Source organism: Dipodomys merriami, unplaced genomic scaffold (genome assembly GCF_024711535.1).
Source record: "Dipodomys merriami isolate MVZ:Mamm:240054 unplaced genomic scaffold, mDipMer1.0.p SCAF_7, whole genome shotgun sequence".
NCBI classification, from domain to species: domain Eukaryota; kingdom Metazoa; phylum Chordata; class Mammalia; order Rodentia; family Heteromyidae; genus Dipodomys; species Dipodomys merriami.
In genome coordinates, this window is record NW_027206290.1 from 35,850,105 (window position 1) to 35,864,781 (window position 14,677).

Consider the following 14,677-nt stretch of genomic DNA (forward strand, 5'->3'; position numbering starts at 1 on the left):
TCCTTTTGTGAATATGTCACCACTGACTTTTTTCCTATTGATCAACATTTAGGTTGTTTTAAATTTCTATGACTAAAATAGCACTGCAATAAACATCTTTTGTATTCTTGACTTATTTATTTCTCCAAATAAATTCTTAGAAGTGGTAATCTGGTCCTAAGGATACAAACATTTAAATTAAAAAATTCTCTCAATATTTTCTCTCGCTAAAGCTTGTATCCATTTACACCCCTCCTGCAGTGGTTTCATGTGTTTTTCTTTGTTAATTTTTTTTGTCCTCCCCCACTGAATAGTACACAAAAAGCAAATGTGCCTATCTGAAAGCAAGACTAGCTCATTTTTTTGTTTTAATTTGCACTTCTTTGATTAACTTCTCAGAACCTTCTTTGTATGTGTTTGCTATTGGCTACTTTTGTTCTTTTATGGCTTGCTTACTCTTATTCTATGCTTCTTTTTCCAATTGGGATTTGGCCTTCTTCATATTAGTTTACAATAAGATTGGTTTGAAGATGTCTGCATCTGTTTTTCAATTTTTTTTAAATTTGAACTAATTTTAGTTTAACAAAATATTTATTAAAAATAGAGTTCCTGCATGCCCTTTACCCAGCTTCCTCTAATGTGTTACATAACCGCAGTACAATGAACAAAACCAGGAAATTAACATTGGTAGAATATTATTAACTTAATGATAGACATTATTCCAGTTTTACCAGTATTTCTGCTTATTTCCTTTTTCTTTTCTAGGTCCTGGTTCAGCATTTTAAGATAAGTTTCTAACCCTTATTTGATTTTTTTGTATTTTGTAACTGTTGGTCAATCTTTTTTGTTTTTTTGTATTGGCACTTTTAAAGAGAATTGATCAGTTATTTTATGGAATGTTCCCCAAATTCAGCTTGTCAAGTTATTGTCATGATTAGAATAAGAGGCAAAGATCAATACCACACAAATGACAGGTACTTTGCCATTTTTACAAGTCTAAGGGCTTCATAGTATTGATATAACTTAACTGGTGTTATCATTTGGATGAGGTAGTACCTAGGGAGTTTTGTGTGAAGTGTCTTTCATTTTTTATCATTTAATTTGTATTTGTTTCTTTTAAAATTTATACATTTTTATAGAGTACACTGTGTTAGGTCAGTACATTTATATAATGTGTATTAATCACATTATGGCAATAGTGTCTTTCTTTTGAATACTGGAAAATGTAGATGATTGTTATAAGAGACACATTTAAGTTAACAATCACTAGGCCCATTCTCAAACAAAATATTTGGCTATGTATTTTTAAAACTTTGGTGAATAAACAGATTTATACATTTTTAAAAAACAAAGCAAGGCATTTGTTTTTATTATTTGTGTGTGTGTATGTGAGAAAGAAAGAGAGAGAAAGAGGGAGAGAGAAATGGAGAGAGAGTGGGTGTGTCCTAGGGCTTGAACTGAGGGCCTGTATGCTGTAACTGCTCTTTCTTGCTCAAGGCTAGTGCTCAACTACACTAGGGCCACAGCTTCACTTCCAAGCTTTCCAGGAGTTAATCAGAGATAGGAATCTCATGGACTTTCCCACCAAGGCTGATTTTGAACTGCAGTTCTGAAATCTCAGCCTCCTGAGTAGCTAGGATTAAAGGCATGAGCCATCAGTGCCCAGCTTTGTGATATTTTAAGTTCATATTTTCACTGATTTCTTCTGTGAACAGTTTAGTACTGGCCTTGATTTTGATAGGAAAATTTCTAATGTATAAGACATTTTATAAAGATGATTAATACTACTTAGAAATTCAAATCTGTAGACCATTTCAAGAAATATTAAATGATAAAAGAATTGTGGTCTTTTGTTTATTTATAATAAATCAATCCTGTGAATGTTAAGACTAACATATCTGTTTCCTTGTATAGCTCAATATCTAGAAAAAAGCTAAAACTTCAGAGAAGTAGTTCAGTTGTTTTTGAGCTCCAAGTTTGTTCTTATTAGCCCTATGACATTGAATCAATCAGCTTGTCCCTGTAAGTCTCAGATATCTATGTGGCTCACACAACTGACAGAATGCTAGCAAAAGAAGCTTATAATATAGAAAAAATTAACAGGACAATTAAAACAATACTGTCTTTTATTAGCTTGAGGCCCAGCCTCAGAGGGGTAAGTGTGGGTTACTGTGATATCAATTTTGTTCATAATGGGAAAAGTATATGGCATGTTCTCTAATATATTTTGTTTTTGTAATATGCAGTATTGCTTTTGATTCATTTCTGTATTATTTTTCTGGTACAACTTCCTACCACTCTTTGACAAACAAGGAATGAGCTTCTTATCTAGTAGAGATTTATGGTACCAGGATCCTATAGTCTTGGGAAGATGTCATTGGCAGTGTAAATAGCAAGGTTAACATGGTTGTTTACGAAATAAATACTAACTCCAGTAAGTATTTCATCTTGAAAACCAGCTTAAGCGCTCTTTAGATAACCTCTTATAATTGAAATCCTTTTAGAAGCTTGGCCTTTCTATTAAGTTTTGTCAAATTCAAGGTCAGGCAGAAATTCTAACATTAATCGGTTCAAAATTGTGGCTATTGTCTTCTCATGAAATATACTAGCTTGCCATTCTATCATCTTCTCTTTTCTTCTTATATCTCATGTATAGTTTTTTTTCCAAAAAATAATTTCATTAAGTTGAATTAGTCACAGTGGAAAAGTTCTTGCCTTTTTTTTGGAGGGGGGGAGGTTTGGTGAATGCCTTCTGACTTATTATATCCACAGTCAAAAGCAGTTCATTCTGATTTGATAAATGCATTGAAAGCATCTGAAATTGTTTCATCCTTTTTCTTTCTTGCCTTTTCATCTTTTAGCACAATCAAATGAAATATCCTCTAGCTTTCTTAATCGAAGCTCTCTGCTCTGCCCCAGTGTTAAAAATATGTGTTTCAAAATGTGTTCCTGTGTGACAGTTCTCTGGTCTTTAATAAGTATTTTATGCTAAAGTTTTGAAACAGAACCGCTAAATCTATTTCTGGCATATTTTCAAGTTATGTCTTTATTATATGTAGGCATATATTATATAAACCTATATCCATATCACATATTATATATGTTACTGTATAGGCATATATTCATATTCCTACATATACATATATTAGAGTGATTGAAATAAGATTTCTTATTAAATAGGGCACAGATCATGATAATATTTTAATTTTTATTTATTTATTTATTTTTGTGTGTGTGTGTGAGGATTAGGGATTAAATTCAGGGCCATGCGTTCTCATTTGGCTTTTCTGCTCAAGGCTGATACTCTACCACTTGAGCCACAATTCCACTTTCAGCTTTTTGGTGGTTATTTGTATATAACAGTCTCATGGGCTTTTCTCACTAGGCTGGTTTTGAACTGCAATTCTCAAATCTCAGCCTCCTTAGTAGAAATCATGTTAACTTTCATTCTTGCATGTTTTCTTTTCATCATTATCTTTAAATAGTTGTACAAAGGAGTTGCTACTTAGCAAAGTAGTTTATAGAATAAATATATCTTGATCAATGGCACTCTTTTCAACATTCTCATCCCTCCCTCCTCTCTCCACTCCTACCCTTTATTCCTGCATTTCTCTGTCCATTATTTTAATGTGTATATACATTCATGGAATTATGATCTAAAACATCATTAAGTTTTAAGATATTCCATATCATTACTAACAGAATTAAAGGAATAATGTCATATCACTCCTGTACTTGAGCACTTGTCAATGATTAGGTTGAAGAGCATTCACATTTGGGGTTCATATTTAACGTATGACTTTTACTTTGAGGAATATTTTCCAACTATGAGCCCTCAATGCCACACTTAGTTTTCATAAAGTTTGATTTCATTTTTTAAGTAATTTCTCCCAGACACTGACTCCTTCTATCATAATATTATGGAAATGTATTTTTGTGATACTTCAAAAGTATTCAGCAGCCACTAAGAAGGAAAGTCACACGTTACTGAAATATGTGCAGTAGTATAATGTGCCACTTGGGCTCTCAAATGGATTGTTGAGAATATGATGATAGAAAAATGAAATCATGTAGCACCTTCTTCTTTACTTGAGCAGAAATGGAAAACGGCTGGTATAAAGGTGTGTTAGCACTTTGAGAAAACACACACCTGTCATTTTATGGTGAAGTCGTGGACAGCCTGTGAGATGTTGAGCGAGCATTCAGGCAAGCTAGGCATCTACCAGCCTAACCTGATGCTAGATTTATATTGATTTCTGGGAATTTTTTTGGGGGGGGTGTCCGGTCGTGGGGCCTGAACTCTGGGCCTGGGCTCTGTCCCTCAGCTCTTCAGCTCAAGGCTAGCATTCTACCTCTTGAGCCACAACGCCACTTCTGGCTTTTTTCTTTTTGCTTATGTGGTGCTGAGAAATCGAACCCAGGGCCTCAGGCATGCGAGGCAAGCGCTCTACCACTGAGCCACCTTCCCAGCCCCTATATTGATTTCTGAATGCTCACCATGGACTTTTATTGGAATCTTTGTTAAACAATCAGTAGGCTGAATTATTCTATCTTAGATCATTTCAAGAAATTAATTTTAGGAGAAGATAGTGGATATTTCCTATGTACATTCATACCTGTATGTGAACATAATAGATTTCTTATCCACAGTGATTATATGACAGTTTTTAAACTGTAAATTAAAGTTAGTATTAGAAAAATACTTTAAAGATTCTTTAAACGTTTGAATTATCAAATACTATCCTGCCATGTTCAACCAGTTATCACTTGACTGCATGATTCAATACAAATGGATACCACTAAATCTTGTAATAGATTCATTAAATATAGCAGGTAATGGGCTAGGTGTCAGACATATACAGATGAATAAGACCTAATTCTTGTTCTTAAGAACTATGGCAAATATGGGAATGGAACAGGATGGGATTCTCTTTTTATCCAGAAAAGCTAATGTTAAAGAACATTTCCTGATCAACATAACGTGAATCTTTTATGGTTTTGCATCCAAACAACTGGACGTAACAGAGACTTTTCTATTAAGAAATACTGTAAAGCCTTGAGTTGCAAAAATGTAGCATGGTCATAGTGGTGAGAGGCAGTAATATCCTATAATCCCACAAGATGGGGATATTTCCTGTGTCTCAAAACAGTAGTTCAGACTACTTGCACAAAGGATTAAAGGCAAAAAAGCACACTTGCATTAGTTTCATGAGGCCTTTTTCAATCCAAGTGTTTAGTGTTTTGAAAGGTATTTTGAAGGGTTAAGAAAGAAACATGAAGGAAGATATTTACTCCTCCATCCATCTTGAAATTCTACCATTCCTTACTCTTTGTCTTTGCATTACATTGGCATCACCATGTGGCAGTATATATAATCTATTTACTTGTCTACTCTCCCTTCTTGGTTTAGGGAAGATAGCATGGTTAGAACATGTCTTTGGAATTAGATAGATGTGATAAAAAGATGGTTTTCTCTTTATGTGACTTTAGGCTTTGGCTTACTTCCCCTCCCTCTCTTCTCCTCCCCTCCTTTCTTTCTGTTTTAAAATTTTATTGTCAAGGTGGTATAGAGAGGGGTTACAGTTACATAAATAAAGTAGTGATTACATTTCTTGTCTAACTTGTTACCCCTTTCCTCTTTCTTTCTCTTTTTTCTCTCTTTCTATCCTTCCTTCCTTCCTTCCTTCCCTCCCTCCCTCCCTCCCTCCCTCCCTCCCTCCCTCCCTTCCTCCCTCCCTCCCTTCCTTCCTTCCTTCCTTCCTTCCTTCCTTGTTTCCTTCCTTCCTTCCTTCCTTCCTTCCTTCCTTCCTTCCTTCCTTCCTTCCTTCCTTCCTTCCTTCCTTCCTTCCTCTCTTTCTTTCCTTCTTTTCTTCTCTCTCCCTTCCTTCCTCCCTTCTTTATTTCTTTTCTTTCTTCCTTTTTCTTATTTTGTTGTTACGGAGGCTTGAACTCAGAGCTTCAAGCTCTTGCTTATTTTTCTTGCTCATGACTGGAGCTACTAGTCAAGCAACATCTTATGTCTGCCATTTTGCTGATTAATTGGAGATGGAGTCTTTTCTGTCCAAGCTGGCTTTGAACCTCAAGCCTCCAGGTCTTAAGCCTCCTGAGTAGCTAGGATTTCAGGCATGAGCCATTGGCTCCTGGCTTATGACTTCAGTTCTTGTCACCTGCAAAAGTAAGGTGCTAATACTGACTTCTTAGTATTTGAAGATTAGATGAGATAAAGTATATAATGCATTTATCATGTAGAAAGTACTCAATTATCACTATTTTTCTTTTAGGAGACCTTTTATGGAACCTTCCAAGGCATATACCTTTATTGGTCCATAGGCCAGAGATTTTCTAGTTTAAAAATGTCTCTAGTGTTTATACTATTTTTTTTTCTAAGAGTTAAAAGAATTTTGGGAGGTTTTTCTCTTAACTATAAGAAAATTATTCAATCTGTAAAAATGATCATTTTGTTAATGAATTGATTTCTTTAATGTCACAATAGAATGGTATAATGTATGTTAGTAGCTCTCAAAGATTTAGGTACATTTTCTTCAGTGTTTCTACCCACTTAGAGGTATATCAGAACTTGCATTTGCAGTTGGGTTTTAGAGAATATATTTAGGAATGTATTTTTAGAAATTTGCTTTATTTGTTAATTTATTTATTTTTGGTCAGAAGATGAATTATGCAAGTACAGTTGTTCTTAGGTAGTAAGATAAGCAATCTAATAAACTTTCTGACACATAAAAAATGCTTTTGCACAACTCAGGGCATGGGTGCTGTCCCTTAAGTTTATGATCAAGGCACAAGAGCCACAGCTCTACTTCTGGATTTTTTGTAGTTAATTGGAAATAAGAGTTTCACAGATTTTACTGCCGAGGTTGTCTTTGAACTATGATCCTCAGATCTCACCTCTTGAATTGGTAGGATTACTGGTGTGAGCTATTGGCACGAAGCCACTTCATCTTTTACAAAGTACATTCACATTATCTCCTTGGATCTCTTATTTTTCTATTATTAGACTTAAGTTGTTTTACAAAGGGATTTCAATTCAACAGGTCAGTTAGTGAGCACAATGCATCTTAATCTGTGTAATCCCTTTCATGGTTCTCCATCTCTGCTAACTCCACCTATTCCCACAAGTTACCTGGTTCCATTTTCACCTGCTCTTCCTCTTTCCATTTGTGTACCCCTATTCTCTTCGACTCACCCGTACACACATGTTCCAGCTTCCTGGTATTAATTTTGTTAAACTGTAAATAAGTTATTCAATGGAGTTACACCATTGGAATCCTCTCCTGCTTATAACACACACACACACACACACACACACACACACACACACACACGTGTATCACCCTGTATATGTTTCTATATTTGTTTATAATTTAGATCTAACTTCCATATATGAAAGAAAATACACATCCTTTGTCACTCTGAGCTTGACTTCCATCATTTATCATAATTTTTTCCCTTGGATCTTCTTAGCATTTGGAAGAGTAAGTAGTTGGTGATCTCATCAACATTTTTTACATGGGAACCTGTTCTTTCCATGTCTAAAACTCTGGGAAGTTTTAAAATTGTACCTAGAATGAAGTTTTTAACCATCTCTGATGCACAAGACTGTGTGATCTTGAGTTTCTTGCTAATCGCCTGTGTTACGGATCTACGATTGCTGGATTTACCACCATAAACAGAGTAAAGTTTTTCTCTTATTAGAGTTTTCATGGGTGGAGGATTATCTAGGCAAAAACCTCTTTCTTCCTCTCCCACCTTGCTAAGTTTTGAAACTTCACTAAAATACCAATTCCTCAAGAAGTTCCAGGCTTCCTACACAGGTTAGGACCATCTCACAGACATGTTCGTAACACATGAGCTTTTTCTTTTAGAACATATATCATGGGACCTATGTTTCATGGTTTCCCTTATTTGCAATATCTAGTATATGTATGAGTCAAGCGGAAAAGGTCAGATAATGTGATGTTAGGAAAATGAAACCTTAGATATGTATTGCAATGTTTTTTTCTTTCATGCATTTCTTTCTAACACATTTATAAGATTATCTCTTTGTAGCTTTGTATGTCCCTTCCCCACAGTATAACCCCTGCTTTCACTATATTTGATGTCAGTATAACTTGTAGAGGAGATGGAGAAAAACAAGTCATTTAAGGATACAGGTGGACCTGTTGCAACAATGAGAAGTACAAGTTGTCATGTTGAAAACGAGCTTTACAATGTTGGTGCGGGGGGGAGGGGAGGGGGGGAGAGGCAGGGAGGAATGGGTGGGGGGGTGGGGGGGGAGGCTGGGAAGGGATGTGAAGGGTAAACAAAGGAGGAGGCTGCAATGCTTGATAAGAAATGTACGCATTAATCTGCCCATGTAATTTTAACCCCTCTGTACAGTGTGTTCACAAAAAGAAAAAGAAAAAGAAAAAAGAAAAAAACATATATCATAAACGCCATCTAATTAATTGTTTATATCATTGCTCATTTTATAATTGTTTTTTAGTATCTATTTTATTGTAAAGATACTGTACAGAGGGGTTACAGTTACATGAGTAAGGTAGTGAGTACATTTCCTCTTGAACATTGTTACCTCTTCCTTTGTTTTTCCCCTACCATCCCTTCCCTCCTCACTTCCCCAACTTCTCCCCTGCCCCAGGTTGTAAAGTTCATTTTCAACATAAGGTCTTGTACATCACATTGTTACAATGGGTCAACCTGTATCCTTGTTTCAGCTTTTTGTTATTTCCCTTCCCTTCCCCAAATAAGAAAAATGTATATACAAGATGCAGGACAGCAGAATCAAATACAGTGAAAACTGGGATTATACCATGGGGGAAGAACATACAAAAGAAACAAAAAAAATCACACAGTATATTATAAATACTTTAAAAACAACAGAAACATAGAAAAAAACCTCTTGTGTCCCTACTTTGGGATTCATTTTGCTTAGCACCATCTTATATGGTCATATGTGCATAGCACATATGTGTCTGGTAAGATAATCCTAGACATACCCTAGTTATTGCAAATAAGGAAAACAATGGGACCTATGTTTCTTTGGGTCTGACTTACTTCACTTAGTATAATTTTTTTCCAAGTTTTTCTATTTCCTAACAAATATGGTGGTGTAATTCTTTCTGAAGGAGGCATAAAATTCACACACACATATATCACATTTTCTTTTTAATAAGTTTTTTATTGTGAAAATACTGTACAGAGGGGTTACAGTTATATCAGCAAGGTAACTGTACATTTCCTATCAAGCATTATTGCCTCCTCCTTTGTTTTTCCCCTACAACACTTCTCCCATTTCCACAACTACAATTCCCCCACCACCTCCCACCTAAATTGTAAAGTTCGTTTTCCAACATAGTGTCTTGTACATCTCATTGTTACAATGGGTCAACCAGTATCCCTATTTAAACATTTTGTTTTTTCCCTTCCCCTCCTCAAATTTTACCAACATCAAATACAGTGAAAACAGGGGTTATACTGTGGGGGAGGAACATACAAAGCAACAAAAAAATCACATAGTGCCTTATACATACGTTAGAAACAATAGCAAGAAAGAAAAACCACTTGTGTCCCTATTGTTGGGTTCATTTCCCTTAACTTCATCTTATCTGGTCATGTGTACATAGCTTTTGACCTTTTCTACTTGCCCCAGACATATACTAGTTATTGCAAACAAGGAAAACCATGGGACTTTCACTTAATACAATTTTTTCCAAGTTTTTCCATTTCCTAACAAATGGGGCAGTGCCATTCTTTCTGATGGAGGCATAGAATTTCCAGTGTGTGTGTGTGTGTGTGTGTGTGTGTGTGTGTGTGTGTGTGTGTGTGTGTGTGTGTGTGTGTGTGTGTGTAACACGTTTACTTGATCTATTCATCTACTGAGGGCTATCTGGGTTGGTTCCATATCTTAGCTATGGTAAATAATGCTGCGATAAACGTCATGCTGACAGCTTTAGTATGGTCTTGTTTGTGATCATTTGGGTAAATGCCCAAAAGTGGGATTGCCAGGTTAGAGGGGAGCTCTATGTAGAGTCTTTTGAGGAAACTCTATACTACTTTCCAAAGTGGATGACAAGTTTACACTCCCACCAACAATGCAGTAGGGTTCCCTTCTGTCCCCTCCAGCATCTGTTGTTATTAAAGTTCTTGATTACAGCCATTCTAACTGAGGTGAGGTGATATCTCAGTGTTGTTTTGATTTGCATCTCTTTTATGGCTAGAGAGGTTGAACATTTCTTGATGTGTCTATTGGCCATCCTTATCATAAAGGGGATCCAAACAGTAAAAGATGAAGTAAAACTCTCCCTCTTTGCAGATGACATGATCTTGTATTGACTCAGTGGTAGAGTGCTTGCCTTGCATGCATGAGGCCCTGGGGTCGATTCCTCAGCACCACATAAGCAGAAAAAAAAAGCCGGATGTGGCGCTGTGGCTTAAGTGGTAGAGCACTAGCCTTTAGCTGAAGAGCTGAGGGATAGCACCCAGGCCCAGAGTTCAGGCCCATGACAGGATCCTCCCCGCCCCCCCCCCCCAAAAAAAAAAAAAAAGAATCCCACGGACTCCACTCCCAAATTACTCAAGCTGATTCCTAACTTTGGCAAAGTAGCATAAAATTAACCCTCAAAATCAATGGCTTTTCTGTATGCCAACAATGAGAAGAGCTTGGCTGAAATCAGGAAAGCAACACCTTTTGTAATAGGCCAACAAAAAATAAAATACCTAGAGTTAACTAAAGAAGTGAAGGACCTCTATGATAAAAACTTTAAAACTTGAAAAAGGAAATCAAAACAGAACTTAGGAAGTGGAAAAACCTCCCATGCTCCTGGATTGGAAGGATCAACATCGTGGAAATGGCAATACTTCCCAAGGCTATCTACAAATTCAATGTAATACCTATCAATATCCCAACCTAATTTTTCAAGGAAATAGAAGAGGCAATCCAAAAATTCATATGGAACAATAAAAGACCCCAAATAGCAAAAACAATCCTTAACAGAAAGAACAGTGCTGGAGGAATATCAATACCAAATTTCAAACTCTACTACAAAACCACAGTAATCAAAACAGCTTGGTACTGGCACAAGAACAGACCTCAGGACCAATGGAATAGAACTGAAAACCCAGAAATGAACCCACAGACCTATAGCCACCTAATCTTCGATAAGAGAGCTAACAAATAGAATGGAAGAAAATGATGCTGAAAAATGGGTTAATCACCTGTAGAAAACTAAAGCTAGATCCTTATATCACCCTGCACCAGAATCAACTCCAAATGGATCAAAGACCTCAGAATCAAAGCAGACACCATGAAAACATTACAGGAAGGAATAGGAGAAACCCTAGGTCTCCTTGGCACAGGCCGAAATTTTCTTTATTTTATTTTATTTTATTTTTATTGTGAGAATACTGTGCAGAATCTCATTGTTAAATGATTTGTTTTTGCCCTTCCTCTCCACAAATTATAACAACATCAAATACAGTGAAAGCAGGGGTTATACCGTGGGGGAAGGACATACAAAGCAACATAGAAATCATCTTATAAATATGTTAGAAACAATTGCATGAAAGAAAAAATAAACACTTGAATACTTATCTTGGGGTTCATTCCCCTAACATCAACTTATCTGACCTTTTCTGCTTGACTCAGCCATATACTAGATATTGCAAATAAGGGAAACCATGGGACCTATGTTTCTTTGGGCCTGGCTTACTTCACTTATTATAATTTTTTCCAAGTCTTTCCATTTCCTAACAAATGGGGCAATATCATTCTTTCTGATGGAGGCATAGAATTCCATTGTGTATATATCCCACATTTTCTTGATCCATTCATCTACTGAGGGGCATCTGGGTTGGTTCCATGTCTTACCTATGGTAAATAATACTGCAATAAACCTAGTTGTGCTGGTAGCTTTGGTATGGTCTTGTTTGTGATCATTTGGGTAAGTGTCCCAAAGTGGGATTGCCCGGTTATAGGGGAGCTCTATGTGGAATCTTTTGAGGAACCTCCATACTGCTTTCCATAGTGGTTGAACAAGTTTACACTCCCACTAACAATGTAGTAAGGTTCCCTTCTGTCCACATCCCCTCCAGCATCTGTTGTTATTAGAGTTCTTGATTATAGCCATTCTAACTGGGGTGAGGTGATATCTCAATGTTGATAGACACACAAAATTTTCTTAATAGAGATCCAGAAACACAACAAATCAAAGAAAGGTTGAACAAATGGGATTGCATGAAGCTGCAGAGCTTCTGTATGACAAAGGACATAGGTAGTAAGATCAATAGAAAGCCCACAGATTGGGAGAATCTTCACCAGCCATACAATGGACAAGGGTCTCATATCTAAAATATACTTGGAACTCAAAAAATTAAATCCTCCAAAAACTAATTCTCAAAGAAACAACAGTCTGATAAATAAGTGGGCTAAAGACTTAAGGAGAAACTTCTCTGGAGAGGAAATAAGAATGACCACAGTTTTTTTTTAATTGTGAAAATACTGTACAGAGGGGTTACAATTACATGGGCAAGATAATGAGTACATTTCTTATCAAGCATTGTAGCCTCCTCCTTTGTTTCCCCTTCCCATCCCTTCCCATCCTCCCCCCACCCCCACCCAATCCTCCCCAACCCCCCCAACAAAGTTGTAAAGTTTGTTTTCGACATGACGACTTGTACATCTCAGCAACAAAGAAATAATCTTATAATTGTGTTAGAAACAATCACATGAGAAAAAAAAAACATTTGAATGCATTTCTTACGGTTCATTTCCTTAACATCACCTTATCTGACTGACCACAGTTTCTTGATCCATTCATCTACTGAGGGACATCTGGGTTGGTTCTATATCTTAGCTATGGTAAATAATGCTGCAAAAAAATAGTTGTGCTGGTAGCTTTAGTGTGGTCTTGTTTGTGATCATTTGGGTAAATGTCCAAAAGTGGGATTGCTGGGTCATAGGGGAGCTCTATGTGGAGTCTTTTGAGGAACCTCCATACTACTTTCCAATGTGGTTGAACAAGTTTACACTCCCACCAACAATGCAGGAAGGTCCCTTCTGTCCACATCCCCTCCATCATCTGTTGTTATTAGAGTTCTTGATTATAGCCATTATAGCCATTCTATAATGAGGTGGTATCTCAATGTTGTTTTTTTTTATTGTGAAAATGCTGTACAGAGGGGTTACAATTACCTGAGCAAGATAATGAGTACATTTCTTATCAAGCATTGTAGCTTCTTCCTTTGTTTTCAATGTTGTTTTGATTTGCATTTCTTTTATTGCTAGGGAGGTTGAGCATTTCTTCATGTATCTATTGGCCACCTTTCTTTCCTCTTCAGAGAAGTTTCTCTTTAAGTCTTTAGCCCACTTATTTATTGGGCAGTTGTTTCTTTGAGGATTTGTTGTTGGGGGTTTTAATTTTTTGAGTTCCAGGTATAGTTGGAAAAGTCTTTAGTTATTTAGAGTTTGATTGGAATGGGTCTCTGGAGGTAAAGTGTGTGCTGTGACCCTAGATCTTAGTTTGGTCAGAGACACATAGTGGGACTACCTGTGAGAGCATTGCCATCTTGGATTTTCAATTCCTGATAATTGCTTTTATTATTAGGTTCTAAGCTTTGTGAAGATTGGAGCAGCTTGTCTTGCTCATCTTTTTCCTTTCTTTCTTTTGGTGTCAGTACCTGGGCTTGAACTCAAGGTCTCACCTTCTCACTTGGCTTCTTCTACTCAAGGCTGGTGTGCCATCATTTGAGCCCTACTCTGCTTTTTTGGTGGTTAATTGGAGATTAGACTCTTACAGAATTTTCTGGCTAGGTTGGCTTAGAACTATGATCTTTATATCTCAGCCTTCTGAGTATCCAGGATTTACAGGTGTGAGCCACCATTGCCTGGCTTTTGCTGGCTTTTATTGCTAAGAGTTGACAGCAATTTCTGAAACACCAAAAGTGATACAAAGTAAGTGTTTGTTAAATAAATCAATAAATAAAGTGAATTTTACAAAATTAGAAAGCTAGAACTAAAAAGTCTGTGTTACTGGTTCAGTATCTTTCCTATTGTAGAAAGCACGTATGAGTTAGCAAACTGGAAATATTGATAAAGTTTTAAGAATTTATAACTATTTCCTTGCAATAATACCCAGTTAAAATATAAGTAATACGTTTTTATCATTTTATGCAAGAAGAAAGGTATAAAAATTCAACAATAATGTTGATTTCTTAAGAATATGAAATATGTTCACAACATAATGAAACACTTGTTAAAGAAAGAGCTATAATGATAAAGAGTATAGGTATTTCTATGGTCTAATAATGCTTAGTTTTACCTTGAGTTTTTCAAAGAAAAGTTTGAATTCTTTCATTGTGGATTCAACATTAGGGAGCTATGTGACTTTTGGTTTTTGAAATCCTTCAAATCTCATGTCATAAAATCTTTTGTTGTTAAAGAGAGTCTATCAAGGAAAGATGGCCTACTCTAACTATAGCTATTGTAGGTCAGATTCCTTGGGAAGAAAATTTTGAGAGAAGCATGAAGAAAGTTTACTGAGGAGGTATTCTTAGATAAACAACTATAAGGGCATAAATGGGTTGGATGGGATATTTGGGTTTTATTTTCTGTATTTTAAAATTAATTTACTTTATTGTTATTATAGAGGTGATATACAGAAGGATTACAATTACATGAGTCAGGTGA